We start from the raw sequence: 16,164 nt of genomic DNA, 5'->3' as shown, positions 1-16,164 counted from the left end.
CATTTTGACATGTCCTGAGGTTGTAAGAAACATGTTTTTTTTTCAAGCTTTCTTTCACTAAATTTAGTATTAGTGGTGAGTCTTATGTAAGGTCCTTGTTGTTAGGAACTGCTTCAACAGTGGCGGAGGTGTTGTGGATCCAAACCTTCCTCTTTGTGGCTTTGATCATCCCTTAGCCACTTCAGAAACTCAGGAGGGAACGATAAATGAACTTTGTCTTAACTTTGTCTCAATTGTTTCGTTTTATAATTTCTATATCTAAAATGGTGCCAGATTATGGTGACTTATGCTTGTCACTGTACTTTCATAAGTACAAGTGGCAATAAATTACTATACTAAACATATAGTTTAAACTTTAAGACCTGCAAAGTGCCAAGTTGAACAACTGAGGCACATTAGCACCAGACTAGAAAAGGCCAAGCTAAGTGTTCATTTTAAAACCTCCTTCAGGTTCCTCCTGGTGTAGCCAGCAATTCTTATCAACTCTCGACTGTATCTAACTGCATGTAGCACTGTAGTCCAGCCACAATTGGGCCAATTAGCATACTTTATGATTCACCTTCCCAGAGACTATTCCTTTGATGGATGGTAGACTCCTTCTTGGTTCCCTGCTCTCTCACACTGTCTCCTTTAATTCCTGTCAGCTTTGGCTGAACACATAATCCAGAGGAATGCAAATGGAGCTTGGGAGTTTAATGTCCAAAACCTCACACTGAGCTGTGCAGATATTTTCCATCCATCCCAAACAAAAATTAGGATTTCAGTTTAGAAATGCAGAAGTGAATCACAACTACGATCCCTGAAAGAAATTAGATCCTAAAACTTCAAGAGGCCTAAAACAGGAAGAGTCAGCAGTTTTTAGCTTTTTATTTTGCTTTATGGGTGGCACAGAGCCTCAGCGGTTAGCACTGCTGCCTCACAGTGCCAGGGACCTGGGTTCGATTCCAGCCTCGGGTGGCTGTCTGTGTGGAGTTTGCACATTCTCCCCATGTCTGCGTGGGTTTCCTCTGGGTGCTATGGTTTCTGCCCACAATCCAAAGATGTGCAGCTTAGATGGATTGGCTTTGCTAAATTGCCCGTAGTGTTCAGGGATGTGTGGGCTAGGTACATTAGTCATGGGTAAATATGGGGTGGGGCTGAATGAGTCTTGGTGAGTTGCTGTTCAGAGGGTTGGTGTAGACTTGTTGGGCTGAGTGGTCTATTTCTACACTGTGGGGATTCTATGATTCTACATTTGTTCTCTCCTTGACATGATGAGACTCGAGTTCAGTGTTTTGTTTAAATTCTGCCAGAAAACTAGGAATGCCAAATGGGAACACCAGTGCTGCTTGCTGGCTGTGGGATGGGAGGAATTAAGAAATTGCAGAGAAACCAGTGCAAGACATCTAGTGAAGTGTCCCCAAACATGCGGTCAGACTGCCTTAGTTATTTTGGAGGCTGAGGAGAAGCACTCTATAAAGCCAGGGCTCTGTCTGCACAACCTATAGCTGTCTCTCAGGTGCCTTAACTGTCTACTCTCTAGAACTCAGTAGAGCAAGAACTAAGCAAGGGCTTTCTGCCAAATTTTGCTCTTAGAATGTCGCAACCAAATATTCTGAATTTGCAATTTAAAGCAGCCTTTGCTGCATTAGGTGAATGCATTTATAGTCCTGGTTGCACATGACATCGGGTGGTCCTTGAGGATTAATGGCTGGCTGAGGTACACTTTTGATTTTCAGTTGCTGAAAACTCCAAATAGTCTGCCGTGAATTAAATTTCTTTTCTTGAAGAAAAATCAAAATACTGAAAGAAATATTTGCATTTCTGCAGAGTCATTTATGACCTCTGGTATCCTAAGTATTTTATTGCCATTTAAATCATTGGAACCATAGACATGGAAAATGCAACAGCCAAATTGTACAAATTCAACTCTTACATTGAATAATATGTTAATGACCAGACAACCTGTTTAAAAGATGTTGACTGAGGGATGAATATTGTTTGGGACACTTCAGGATAATCCGTTGCTTTCCATCAAAAGACCGTCATGGAATATTTTTACATCTGTCCGAGACAACAGACTATATCTTGATGTAATGTATCACCTGAATGATAGCATCTTTGACAATTATCACAGAACTGTATGGACCATCACGCTAGATTGGTGTGCTTAAAGTTTAAGAGGGACTTGAGCCCACAACAGTGCAACACCGAAGCAAAAGTAACTGAATCACATATGGAGGTAGTTAAGGGCAGAACTATTGAATTGCATAGGTATGTGTAAGGTTATGAAATAAACTGCCCATGTTAAAAGATAATCAGGTCTGTGAACATTTATGTCTTGCAGTTTAACTGGATTGGATTATTGTCCCATCTATTTGAACAGTTCACTCTCCCTATATGTGCAATATGATTCCTATTTACGTTGCTGTGAGCTTTTTTTTTGCTGAACACATTCCCATGTTTTATTTGTCCCTTGGAAATATCAAATATCTTTGCTTTCTGCCTTAGTCATTCAGAGAGCGTTGGCGATAAGGACAAGTGGATGATATATAATAGATTGTAAGACCATGTGACTCATATGCTGCCAGATGTGCAGACAAAATGTATGAAACCCCCTGAAGTCAAGTTAGATACGACACTGAAGCAAATTGGTAGCATTTGACCAACTGGACAATAAGACAGAAGTCAGGACTGGGACCCCCAAAAGAAAATTAAAATAACATAAGATTTACAACTAGTAATCACCCATGCCAACCCAAGTGCTGTGGTAATTTTACAACTTTTATGTCTCCTGTCTGACATATTTGAACGACCAGAAGATGTAGGAGCATATGTAAGCCATTCCGTCCATCCAGTCTGTTCCACCATTCAATTAGTTCATGGCTGATCTGACAACCATTAACTCCAACTTTCCTGCTTTTTCCCTATAACATTTTAACCCCTTACTGACTAAAAATATGTCTGTGTCAGCCTTGAATATACATAAAGAACATATCTCATTGGCCTTCTGCAATAAAGAATTCCATAGTTTCATACCGTCTGAGAGAAGGAATTCCTCCTCATCGCTGTCTTAAATGCACAACCCCTTATTCTGAGATTATGCCCTTTGGTCCTAAACTCTCCCATAAGGATAAACAACCTTTCTGCATCTTCCTTGTCAAGTCCACTAAATATCTTACATTTTTCAATAATATCATCTCTCATTCTTCTAAATTCCAATGAATACAGGCCCAATCTCTCCCCCTTAGACGATCTCTCCAAACCAAGCCTAGTGTACCTCTTCTGGACTGCCTCGAAGATCACCACATCTTCTCTTAAATAAGGGGCCCAAAAATGTCACAGTATTCGAGTTGTGGTCTGAGTAACGCTTCGTAAAGTTTTAGGAAAATCTTCCTTTTGAATTCCATCCCCATTGAAATAACGGCTAACATTCCAGTTGCCTCCCCTATTACCTGCTGAACTCAGGTGCTAGCTTTTTGCAATTCGTGGGCAAGAGCTGTCAAATACCTCAGCACAACAGCATTCTGCAGTCTTTTGCCATTTAATAATATTCTACTTCTTAAAATTTCAAACAATATATTGTTTCTCTATTTTTATGATTCTGCAAAGTGCACAGCATCAAATTTAATCTGTAAAGTTAAGACAATAAGGATCTTTGAAATGATAGGTCTAAATGAGTCCCAACTCTGAAGATCCAAAATGGTAGCAGATTAACAGTGCAGCTTTGGGGCCCCTGCCTGGAACTCATCTGCTTCTGTTTACTTTAACTTTTTTTGCCTCTTTCACTGTTTTCTTCTTTTACTTTAATCTATTTACCTTCTGTGGAGAGCAAGTAGGTGCACTGTGGAGGAGATCAGTGTGGAGGAGAGTGTGCCCAGCATGGGGGAGATTGAGCCACAGTGGGGAGAGCGAAACCAACATGGCGGCGAGTGAGGCCCCCTGTCACCTGTGGTGATGCTTGAGAGAAGGAAGCTCCAGGTCTTCCAGTATCTGTGGTGGTAGCAAGCATGGGCAAGATCAAACTAACCCTCTGGAGAGAGCTTGGCTGTGGGAGGCAACAGTGGGGATAGCATCACTGCTTCATCACGTCAGGAGGGTGACAGTGACTAGGGGTCTGGATCAGGACTTTGACAGTCGGAAATCGAACCTAATGCTGGAAGAGAGAGCCCAACATGGTGGAGACTTGTGTTAAGACCATAAGACCATCAGACATAGGAGTGGAAGTAAGGCCATTCAGCCCATCGAGTCCACTCCGCCATTCAATCATGGCTGATGGGCATTTCAACTCCACTTATCAGCATTCTCCCCGTAGCCCTTAATTCCTTGTGACATCAAGAATTTATCAATCTCTGCCTTGAAGACATTTAGCGTCCCGGCCTCCACTGCACTCTGCGACAATGAATTCCACAGGCCCACCACTCTCTGGCTGAAGAAATGTCTCCGCATTTCTGTTCTGAATTTACCCCCTCTAATTCTAAGGCTGTGTCCACGGGTCCTAGTCTCCTCGCCTCACGGAAACAATTTCCTAGCGTCCACCCTTTCCAAGCTATGTTGATGAAAAGCATGTTACACCAGAACAAGCTGTATGAGAAAATCATTCAATAGCTGCGCCAATTAAACTAATGGTAACGGAATTACATTATGACCAATACCGGTACGGAAGGTTCATGTTCTACAAATAACGCTCTAAGTTCTTCAATCGCGTTAAAGCCGATTTGCATTGAAGAAACATGCATTACAGCAGAACTGAACGTACAGTGAAAAGTGAACAATGTCGCCACTCCTAGTGCCATCTTAGGTATAAAGATGTTGAGGTAAAAATCTTTGGCACAAGGTAGAGAGGTAAAGAAATAAGTGATAAGTTAAACATTACAGTCACTCTTAGTAAACAGTAGAAAAATAAAGGAACAGTTTAAAATGGAGGTTCCCCCAGCATTTCCTGTGGTGGTGAGAACAGGCAGCCTGAGGTCTCCCAGAGATGGGGCCAAAGCTGAGGCAATCAAGCGCTTGTGAGGAGTGTGAGCTAAGTACTTAAGAAAGACTGTATTCCTTTATTTCCTTATTTTTATACTTTATACTAAGAAGAATTGTAATGTTCACCTTTTAAACTGTTCCTTCATTTTTCTACTTTCTACTAAGAACGACTGTGATGTTTAATTTTTAACTTGTTTCTGGTGTTCTGGGTTAGTAAATTTGCAGATGACACAAAGGTTGGAGGTGTCGTTAATATTATGGAGGGCTACTGCAGGCCGCAGCGTGACATAGACAGGATGCAGAGCTGGGCTGAGAAATGGCAGATGGGGTTCAATCTGGATAAATGCAAAGTGATGCATTTTGGAAGGTCAAGCCAGAATGCTGAATATAGGATTAAAGACAGGATTCTTGGCAGTGTGGAGGAACAGAGGGTCTGGGTGAGTAAGTACATAGATCCCTCAAAGTTGCCACCCAAGTGGATAGGGTTATTAAGAAAGCATATGGTATTTTGGCTTTCATTAACAGGGGGATCAGGTTTAAGAGCCGCGAGGTTTTGCTGCAGCTCTACAAGTCCCTGGTGAGAACACACTTGCAATATTGTGTCCAGTTCTGGTCACCCTACTATAGGAAAGATACAGAGGCTTTGGAGAGGGTGCAAAGAAGGTTTACTAGGATGCTGCCTGGACTGGAGGGCTTGCCTTATGAAGAAAGGTTGAATAAGCTCGGACTTTTCTCTCTGGAGAGAAGGAGGAAGAGAAGAGACCTGATTGGGGTATACAAAATAATGAGATGAATAGATAGAGTCAATAGCCAGAGACATTTCCCCAGGGCAGGATTGACTGGTATGAGAAGTCATAGTTTGAAGATACTAGGACGAAGGTATAAAGGAGACGTCAGAGGTACGGTCTTTATGCAGAGTTGTGAATTCATGGTATGCGTTGCCAGCTGTGGTGGTGGAAGCAGAGTCATTGGGGACATTTAAGCAACTGCTGGACATGCACATGGGTAGCAGTGAGTTGAGGGGTTCGTAGATTAAGTTACCACATTTTACATTAGGATTAAATCTCGGCACAACATTATGATCCAAAGGGCCTGTTCTGTGCTCTACTTTTCTATGTTCTAACATGCTTTTCATCAACACAACTCGACAAATTGTGGGCATTATTTGGATAACTTGAACTTCCCACTGAATGGGGATAGCAATTTTCTATAGTGATCTCCTACAGTGTGATTTTCTGCAGCAGTTTTCCAGAATGCTCTTTAACACGAGATTGCATGAGAATAGAGCTATCGCATTATATCAGAATTGACTGTACTCTTGTACTTCTGTCCTTGAGTATACATGACAATAAATTCAAATGCTAATTGTGAAGAAGTGAACATAGATATGATAGTAAGAAATAACCGCTCCATGAAGAGTATGATTGTAAGATAAAAATGCTCCATTCAGAGTATGATAGTAAGATATAATCATTCCATGCAGAATATGATAGTAAGATATAATCACTCCATGCAGAGTATGAGAGTAAGATAGAAACACTCCATGCAGAGTATGAGAGTAAATATAATCACTCCATGCAGAGTATGATAGTAAGATATATCTGCTCCATGCAGAGTATGATAGTAAGATATATCCGCTCCATGCAGTGTATGATAGTAAGATACAAATGCACCATGCAGAGTATGTTAGTAAGATATAAGCACTCCATGCAGAGTATGATAGTAAGATATAACCACTCCATGCAGAGTATGATCGTAAGATATATCTGCTCCATGCAGAGTATGATAGTAAGATATAACCACTCCATGCAGAGTATGATAGTAAGATATATCTGCTCCATGCAGAGTATGATAGTAAGATATAACCACTCCATGCAGAGTATGATAGTAAGATATAACCGCTCCATGCAGAGTATGATAGTAAGATATATCTGCTCCATGCAGAGTACAATAGTAAGATATATCTGCTCCACGCAGAGTATGATAGTAAGATATATCTGCTCCATGCAGAGTATGATAGGAAGATATATCTGCTCCATGCAGAATATGATAGGAAGATATAAACGCTCCATGCAGCGTATGATAGTAAGATATATCTGCTCCATGCAGAGTATGATAGGAAGATATATCTGCTCCATGCAGAGTATGATAGGAAGATATAAACGCTCCATGCAGCATATGATAGTAAGATATAATCACTCCATGCAGAGTATGATAGTAAGATACTATCATATTCTGCATGGAGTGATTATATCTTACTATCATACTCTGCATGGAGCAGATATATCTTACTATCATACTCTACATGGAGTGGTTATATCTTACTATCATACTCTGCATGGAGTGATTATATCTTACTATCATACTCTGCATGGAATGATTATATCTTACTATCATACTCTGCATAGAGCAGATATATCTTACTATCATACGCTGCATGGAGCGTTTATATCTTCCTATCATACTCTGCATGGAGCAGTTATATCTTCCTATCATACGCTGCATGGAGGGATTATATCTTACTATCATACTCTGCATGGAGTGATTATAAGATATAATCACTCCATGCAGCGTATGATAGTAAGATATAACCGCTCCATGTAGAGTATGATAGTAAGATATATCTGCTCCATGCAGAGTATGATAGTAAGATATAATCATTCCATGTAGAGTATGATAGTAAGATATATCTGCTCCATGCAGAGTATGATAGTAAGATATAATCACTCCATGCAGCGTATGATAGTAAGATATAACCGCTCCATGTAGAGTATGATAGTAAGATATATCTGCTCCATACAGAGTATGATAGTAAGATATAATCATTCCATGTAGAGTATGATAGTAAAATATATCTGCTCCATGCAGAGTATGATAGTAAGATATAATCACTCCATGCAGAGTATGATAGTAAGATATAATCACTCCATGCAGCGTATGATAGTAAGATATAAGCACTCCATGCAGAGTATGATAGTAAGATATAAGCACTCCATGCAGAGTATGATAGTAAGATATAACCACTCCATGCAGAGTATGATCGTAAGATATATCTGCTCCATGCAGAGTATGATAGTAAGATATAACCACTCCATGCAGCGTATGATAGTAAGATATAACTGCTCCATGTAGAGTATGATAGTAAGATATATCTGCTCCATGCAGAGTATGATAGTAAGATATAATCACTCCATGCAGCGTATGATAGTAAGATATAAGCACTCCATGCAGAGTATGATAGTAAGATATAACCACTCCATGCAGAGTATGATCGTAAGATATATCTGCTCCATGCAGAGTATGATAGTAAGATATAACCACTCCATGCAGCGTATGATAGTAAGATATAACTGCTCCATGTAGAGTATGATAGTAAGATATATCTGCTCCATGCAGAGTATGATAGTAAGATATAATCACTCCATGCAGCGTATGATAGTAAGATATAAGCACTCCATGCAGAGTATGATAGTAAGATATAACCACTCCATGCAGAGTATGATCGTAAGATATAGCTGCTCCATGCAGAGTATGATAGTAAGATATAACCACTCCATGCAGAGTATGATAGTAAGATATATCTGCTCCATGCAGAGTATGATAGTAAGATATAACTACTCCATGCAGAGTATTATAGTAAGATATAACCGCTCCATGCAGAGTATGATAGTAAGATATATCTGCTCCATGCAGAGTACAATAGTAAGATATATCTGCTCCATGCAGAGTATGATAGTAAGATATATCTGCTCCATGCAGAGTATGATAGGAAGATATATCTGCTCCATGCAGAGTATGATAGGAAGATATAAACGCACCATGCAGCGTATGATAGTAAGATATAACCACTCCATGCAGAGTATGATAGTAAGATATAATCACTCCATGCAGAGTATGATAGTAAGATATAACCACTCCATGCAGAGTATGATAGTAAGATATAACTGCTCCATGCAGAGTATGATAGTAAGATATATCTGCTCCATGCAGAGTATGATAGGAAGATATATCTGCTCCATGCAGAGTATGATAGGAAGATATAAACGCTCCATGCAGCGTATGATAGAAAGATATAACTGCTCCATGCAGAGTATGATAGTAAGATATAATCACTCCATGCAGAGTATGATAGTAAGATACTATCATACTCTGCATGGAGTGATTATATCTTACTATCATACTTTGCATGGAGCAGATATATCTTACTATCATACTCTGCATGGAGTGATTATATCTTACTATCATACTCTGCATGGAGCAGATATATCTTACTATCATACTCTGCATGGAGTGATTATATCTTACTATCATACTCTGCATGGAATGATTATATCTTACTATCATACTCTGCATAGAGCAGATATATCTTACTATCATACGCTGCATGGAGCGTTTATATCTTCCTATCATACTCTGCATGGAGCAGTTATATCTTCCTATCATACGCTGCATGCAGGGATTATATCTTACTATCATACTCTGCATGGAGTGATTATAAGATATAATCACTCCATGCAGCGTATGATAGTAAGATATAACCGCTCCATGTAGAGTATGATAGTAAGATATATCTGCTCCATGCAGAGTATGATAGTAAGATATAATCATTCCATGTAGAGTATGATAGTAAGATATATCTGCTCCATGCAGAGTATGATAGTAAGATATAATCACTCCATGCAGAGTATGATAGTAAGATATAATCATTCCATGTAGAGTATGATAGTAAGATATAAGCACTCCATGCAGAGTATGATAGTAAGATATAACCACTCCATGCAGAGTATGATCGTAAGATATATCTGCTCCATGCAGAGTATGATAGTAAGATATAATCATTCCATGTAGAGTATGATAGTAAGATATATCTGCTCCATGCAGAGTATGATAGTAAGATATAACCGCTCCATGCAGAGTATGATAGTAAGATATAATCACTCCATGCAGAGTATGATAATAAGATATATCTGCTCCATGCAGAGTATGATAGTAAGATATAATCACTCCATGCAGAATATGATAGTAAGATATAATCACTCCATGCAGCATATGATAGTAAGATATAACCGCTCCATGCAGAGTATGATAGTAAGATATAACCACTCCATGTAAAGTATGATAGTAAGATATAATCGCTCCATGCAGAGTATGATAGTAAGATATAACCGCTCCATGCAGAGTATGATAGTAAGATATAACCATTCCATGCAGAGTATGATAGTAAGATATTACCGCTCCTTGCAGAGTATGATAGTAAGATATATCTGTTCCATGCAGAATATAATAGTAAGGTATAACCACTCCATGCAGAGTATGATAACTGTGTGGAATAGCTCCTTAAATGTGCTGTGCAAGCAGGACATTTGCTGGTGAGGTACAGTTTGTGAAATTCTCCCCTCTTAAAATTTCATACATCAATACGTTGAGTGACAGACAGAAAAAAGTTTACTCCTTGATCCAACCTTCCTCATGACATTTGCTTTACAATACCCGGACTATCCACCCATCCTGAAACCATAAAATATCCAGAACTGTATATTTATTTTGTTTGTTTATTCTTTATGTTGTGTTGTTTTTGTTTCCAAATGTAATATCCTGTTTGGTTCTAATGCGGTTATCTCATTACGGCAATTAATGAACTTAAGAGATTACATTGTAGAGGTTAGAGAGGGTAATAAGCTCGTTTGCACCTTTTATTGAGTAACATAAACATTGATAGATCTTATAGTGATCTCTTTTACATTCTTTTTAAATGCTCATATTTCAGTCAATGCATATAGATTTACATTGTGATCGACGGTGCAATCAGTTCAATTCTGTTTGGCAACCAGAAAACAAATTTGTGTCAGCTTAATAATCAGGTCCATATTAAGAGGCAGCAGAGTTTCACAGTAAAAGTGCACAATTAAAACAAACTGTGAAAATATATGTGAAAATAAAGGCAATGAAGGGTTGCAGGAATGAAAATATCCATCACATGGCCGAAATAACACATACCGTCTAGAGCTATGTCTATATTATAGCTAAACGTTTTATTTTATATGTCATGCTACTCCCATGTCATATTGTCTTCATTAGCAGCAATGTTAAAAAAAGTGGATATTTTCATAATAAAGAGGACGGGGAGGCAATAATTTCCAAATGGCATTCGTTCTGCAGCCTTGCATCATGCATAGGCTGAAAGCAGCATGAAACATGTCTTGAGTGCTTTGATAATAAACTACAGAATTACAGTAGTTAGTTTTAGTGTCAGGACTCCAGCGTGCTACTAATCAGGAGAGAGTGCACACTGTTTCATTTATGCCAACATCTGGAAGCCATAATGATGGTATTGCTGTTTCCTAATTTTAATTTGTTTTTGAAGAGAAATATGAAGGAGCATGCAGCATCGCACATTTCATCTACTGACCCGTAACGTATTTTTAAATTTCTGGATCTCACTGCTGTTCCCTCAGTAGATAGAATTGAATCTCCCACCCAAGATATATCTTTTGTAGCTCATGTCTTGGATTTACAAATAGATTACAGTATAAGATACAAGAGGCGATGTGAAATTCCTGCTCATGCAGTTCATATGCTCAGTTTAGGAAGGTGTTTGACAGGCTACTTGACATTCTATTGAATTGAACAAAAGAAGACATTTTCTTGTCAATCTTAGATCTCTATCCAAAATGGCAACCATCTGCTCATGCCATCATATACAACATAAGAGATTTCTTTGCCCGTTACTCCAGTTTGCATGTGATTTTGGGCATCTCTGCTAGATAGTCCTGCACTTGACTGCATCTTCCATCAGCTGAGGACTCTACACTTTTTTTTAGTATTACTCATTCATGGATGTCTGTGTTGCTGGTTCGGCCAACATTTATTGACCGTTCTGAAGGTTATGGTGATGCCTTCTTGAACCACTGCAGTCTTTGAGGTATAGGAATACACATCATTATATTAGGAAGGATTTTGACCCAGTGACAACAAAGGAGCGACAATAATGTTCCAAGCTGGGATGTTGTGTAACTTAGAAGGGACCTTTCATGTGATGGTATTCCCATGCAGCTGGATATATGAGCACTTTCCCTCTATTGATAGATACAGATGTAGAAGTAAAATCCCAGACTTTTGACAATATATGTACATTGCTTGCAGTATGGGGGATGTTAGGTGCTAAGGACTTCTGAATGAAAGGCAGTTCAGTGTGATGTCAAAAAACTACAGTTGATGAAAATCAATAAAGCATTGTGTGATCTCTGTGCCTGAGATATTTGTGAAGAGCCATCTTTTATATGTAAGTGTGATCCCTGGAAGGTGAATCTGCACTAAAGTGCTGCAGCAGCAGCACTACATTGGTAACTGCAGTTAAGTGACAGATACGTATTGCACTTGAGGCACCTGTTGGAGATACCTGTAACTCAACCCCCTGTTGTGACAGTCCACTGTAGTGGACACTGTCCCAATACTATGCCACACTCATCAGGGTATGAAAGATCGAGTAGACGTGCTTGGTTGAGCGCAGGGATGTGCTTTGGGACCTACTGTACTTTGAATTGCATTCTGCCCAAATTTTCAGGATTAGTCCCTCCTGTTGCCAACTTTAGGGAAAAGAACTTCCCTTCCATCATGGACAGCCTTCAAGAGAACCTCTAAGAGGATGCCACTAAAATGCAGCATCACCTTTTGCCTGATCTCTGACATCTCTGTGCTGGATGGGAGTGATGATCAGCGATTAAGTGATACCCCTGGGTTATAGGATGTGAAGTACTGGCTAGTTTGCTTTAAAATATGGCACCCTGATGTTGGAGGGCAGAAGGTCCTTTCAGAGGACAGAAAGTCCTGTCTAGCTGTCTGTTTGCCAGCCAGAAATTGGATGCTTTGCCCAGGCTTGCAAATATAATGAGCTAAAAGGACATCATTGTGTAGGAAAGTCCAACCTCACCCCAGACCTCCGAATAGGGTGAAATGTTGACCCTTATTTCATGAGGGTTGGAGCATAAGATTAGGAAAGTCTTGCTGCAACTGTACAAGGTGCTGATGAGACCACATCGGGAGTATGGTGAGCAGCTTTGGTCCATTTTTAAAAACAGATATAATTTCATTAGCAGCAGTTCAGAGAAGGTTCACTCAGATGATAAGGGTATGGAGGGATTGTCTTATGAGCAAAGGTTAAACAAAAGAATGAGGTGTGATCTCATTGAAACATAGAGGCTTCTTAAAGGTAGACAGGGCAAATGCTGAGAGGATTTATCCCTTCTTTGGAGAATCTAGGTTCAGAGAGCCTAGTCTTAGAATAAAGGAGTGCTGATTTACAACAGAGATGAGGAGGAAAATATTCTCAGAGGCTACATCTCTGAAGCCTTCACTTGATGTCATCGCACTTACTCAATCTGAATCTACACAGATGCTCACAGCAACCCTGACTTGCATTGCCTTGCATTTTTACACTTTGCCCATTCAAATAGAGATGCCAGACACATATTACTAATGTTTTGCTATGCTGGTCAGAGCAGGCAAAAGGCCAGGAAGCTTGATGACAGCGGGTCTCAGCCAAGTCATTGGGATATCCTCCACTCAGGGAGTGAAGAGTGGTTTCTATCACCTGTCCTGCCCCCGCTCAGGGCAGTTAGAGTCAGGATGCTCTCCTCACTAAGGGTGACAGGGCCCAATGATAGACGGCCACATGGCACTCAACTGGGTAGCAATCTCAGACCAGGTTGGCATGATCTGGTACTAAAACAAAAATTGCTGACATAGCTCACAGTTGCTGCCAGACTTGCTGAGTTTCACCAGCAATTTCTGTTTTTGTTTCAGATCTAATGGAGTGCCTCAGGGGTCGGTGCTGGGCCCATTGCTGTTTGTGATCTGTATCAATGATTTGGATGAGAATGTACAAGGCATGATTAGTAAGCTTGCAGGTGACACTAAAATAGTAGGTATCATGGACAGTGAGGAAGGTTATCAGAAATTGCAGCTGGACCTTGATCAGCTGAGGGAGTGGGCTGAGAAATGGCAAATGGAGTTTAATTTGGATAAGTGCGTGGTCTTACATTTTGGAAAGTCAACTCAAGGTTGGAGTTTCATGGTGAATGGAAGGACCTTAAGGAGTGTAGTGGCACCTTGGGGTTCAGGTGCAAGGTTCTCAGAAAGTGGAGTCACAGGTAGACAGGGCAGTGAAGAAGGCTTTTGGCACACTGGCCTTCATCAGTCAGGACACTAAGTATAAAAGTTGGGAAGTTATGTTGCAATTGTATAGGACATTGGTGAGCCACACTTGGAGTACTGCTTTCAGTTTCGGTCACCTTGTTACAGGTTATTAAACTGAAAAGAACGCAGAAGAAATTTACAAGAATGTTACCAGGATTCAGTGGTCTGAATTATATGGAGAAGTTGGACAAGCTAGGACTGTTTCTTTAGAATGTAACAGACTGAGGGGGGATCTTATAGAAGTGTATAAGATCATGAGAGGCATGGATAGGGTGAATGCACTCAGCCTTTTTTCCCAGGGTTTGGGAATCAAGGAATAGACAGTATCAGTTTAAAGGGAAAGAAAAAAAGAGAATATGGAATGAGCTGTCAGCAGAAGTGGTTGAGGCAGGTACATTAACAACATTTAAAAGGCATTTGAACAAATACAAGGTTTAGAAGGATATGGAGAAAGTGAGGACTGCAGCTGCTGGAGATCAGAGCTGAAAATGTGTTGCTGGAAAAGCGCAGCAGGAATCCTGAAGAAGGGCTTATGCCCGAAACGTCGAATCTCCTGTTCCTTGGATGCTGCCTGACCTGTTGCGCTTTTCCAGCAACACATTTTCAGCTTAGAAGGATATGGGCCAAGTGCAGGGAAATGGGGTAGTGTGGATGGACATTTTGGTTGGCTTGAACCAGTTTGGGCTAAAGACCCTGTCTCCATGCTGTAGGACTCGATGACTCTATCTCCAGTATCCACAGTTCTCTGTTTTATTTTGTTGGCACAATCTAGTGTCATGACCTGTACTGCTGGTCCTTGGAAAACAGGGAGTCCTGCTGGTGCCCACAAAGACACTGCCTAGATAGAGGAGGGCTGATCTCTCCCTGACTGCCATCCAGGACAAATATCAGGCAGTTCTGGATGACAGAACTTGTCTGGACGCACAAAGGGCTTTTAAAAATTGTGCAGGTGTAAGAGTGCTGGCAAATCCTGGGGTATCTATAGAGGGATGATTTGTTCTGGAAATGGCAGGAAGTTGAGGCAGAAACTGTACTTTAGATATACTAATGGAGTGGGGTAGGTAATTAGCAAGTAAAAAGTGAGGTCTGCAGATGCTGGAGATCAGAGCTGAAAATGTGTTGCTGGTTAAAGCACAGCAGGTCAGGCAGCATCCAAGGAACAGAAAATTTGACGTTTCAGGCCAGAGTGAAGGGCTCTGGCCCGAAACGTCGAATTTCCTGTTCCTTGGATGCTGCCTGACCTAGGTAATTAGCAAGCTGATTTTGATAAGGTAGGGTGAGAGAATATTTTAGGCTTCACAAGAGTCAAATTCTCCAAAAGACACAGCGTAACTTGTATTTAGCTAAACAGACATGAAGTTTAGTCCTCGGGCTCAAAAAGGGATTATCTCCTGTAGTACAGCTTGTACACATTATTCAAACTAATTCAAATGTAATATGGGGAGGTGACTTCCTAGAGGAATTATTGCTGGACTGGTAATCCAGAGACCCAGGTGACATTCTGGGGACCCAGATTTGAATCCTGCCAAAGCAAATTACATTCAATAAAATTCTGGAAACAGGAGTCCCATGAAACCATTGCTGATTGTTGGGGAAAAGCGTTCTGGTTCTTTAATGCCCTGTAAGGAAGGAAACTTCATTATCTCGCCTGACTTACATGTGGCTTCAGAGCCACAGAAATGTGTTTGACTTTTAACTGCTGGCTGGGCAATTAAAGTTAGGCGATAAATGCTGGCCGAGTGAGCAACACCCTTGTCTCATGAAAGAATAAACATAATAAGCTGACATTATAAGTAATACTTAGAATAATTCTGATACACAGCAGATAAATGAATGCAAAATTGTGCATTGTTATAAATTAATTCCATTGTGATGAAGATGAACCGAGTTCTTAATTCAGCATATAGTGATTGGTTGGTTAAATATTAAATGTAGAATGAGTGACAGCTCCTGCTGGTGGTGTGGTAAGTCAGGATTTGCTCATTTACAATCACCTTGTTTTTTTGGTTTCTG

The sequence above is a fragment of the Hemiscyllium ocellatum genome, chromosome 23 (genome assembly GCF_020745735.1).
Source record: "Hemiscyllium ocellatum isolate sHemOce1 chromosome 23, sHemOce1.pat.X.cur, whole genome shotgun sequence".
NCBI classification, from domain to species: Eukaryota; Metazoa; Chordata; class Chondrichthyes; order Orectolobiformes; family Hemiscylliidae; genus Hemiscyllium; species Hemiscyllium ocellatum.
The sequence above is the reverse complement of the archived record's forward strand: the minus strand, read 5'-3'. Positions refer to the sequence as shown.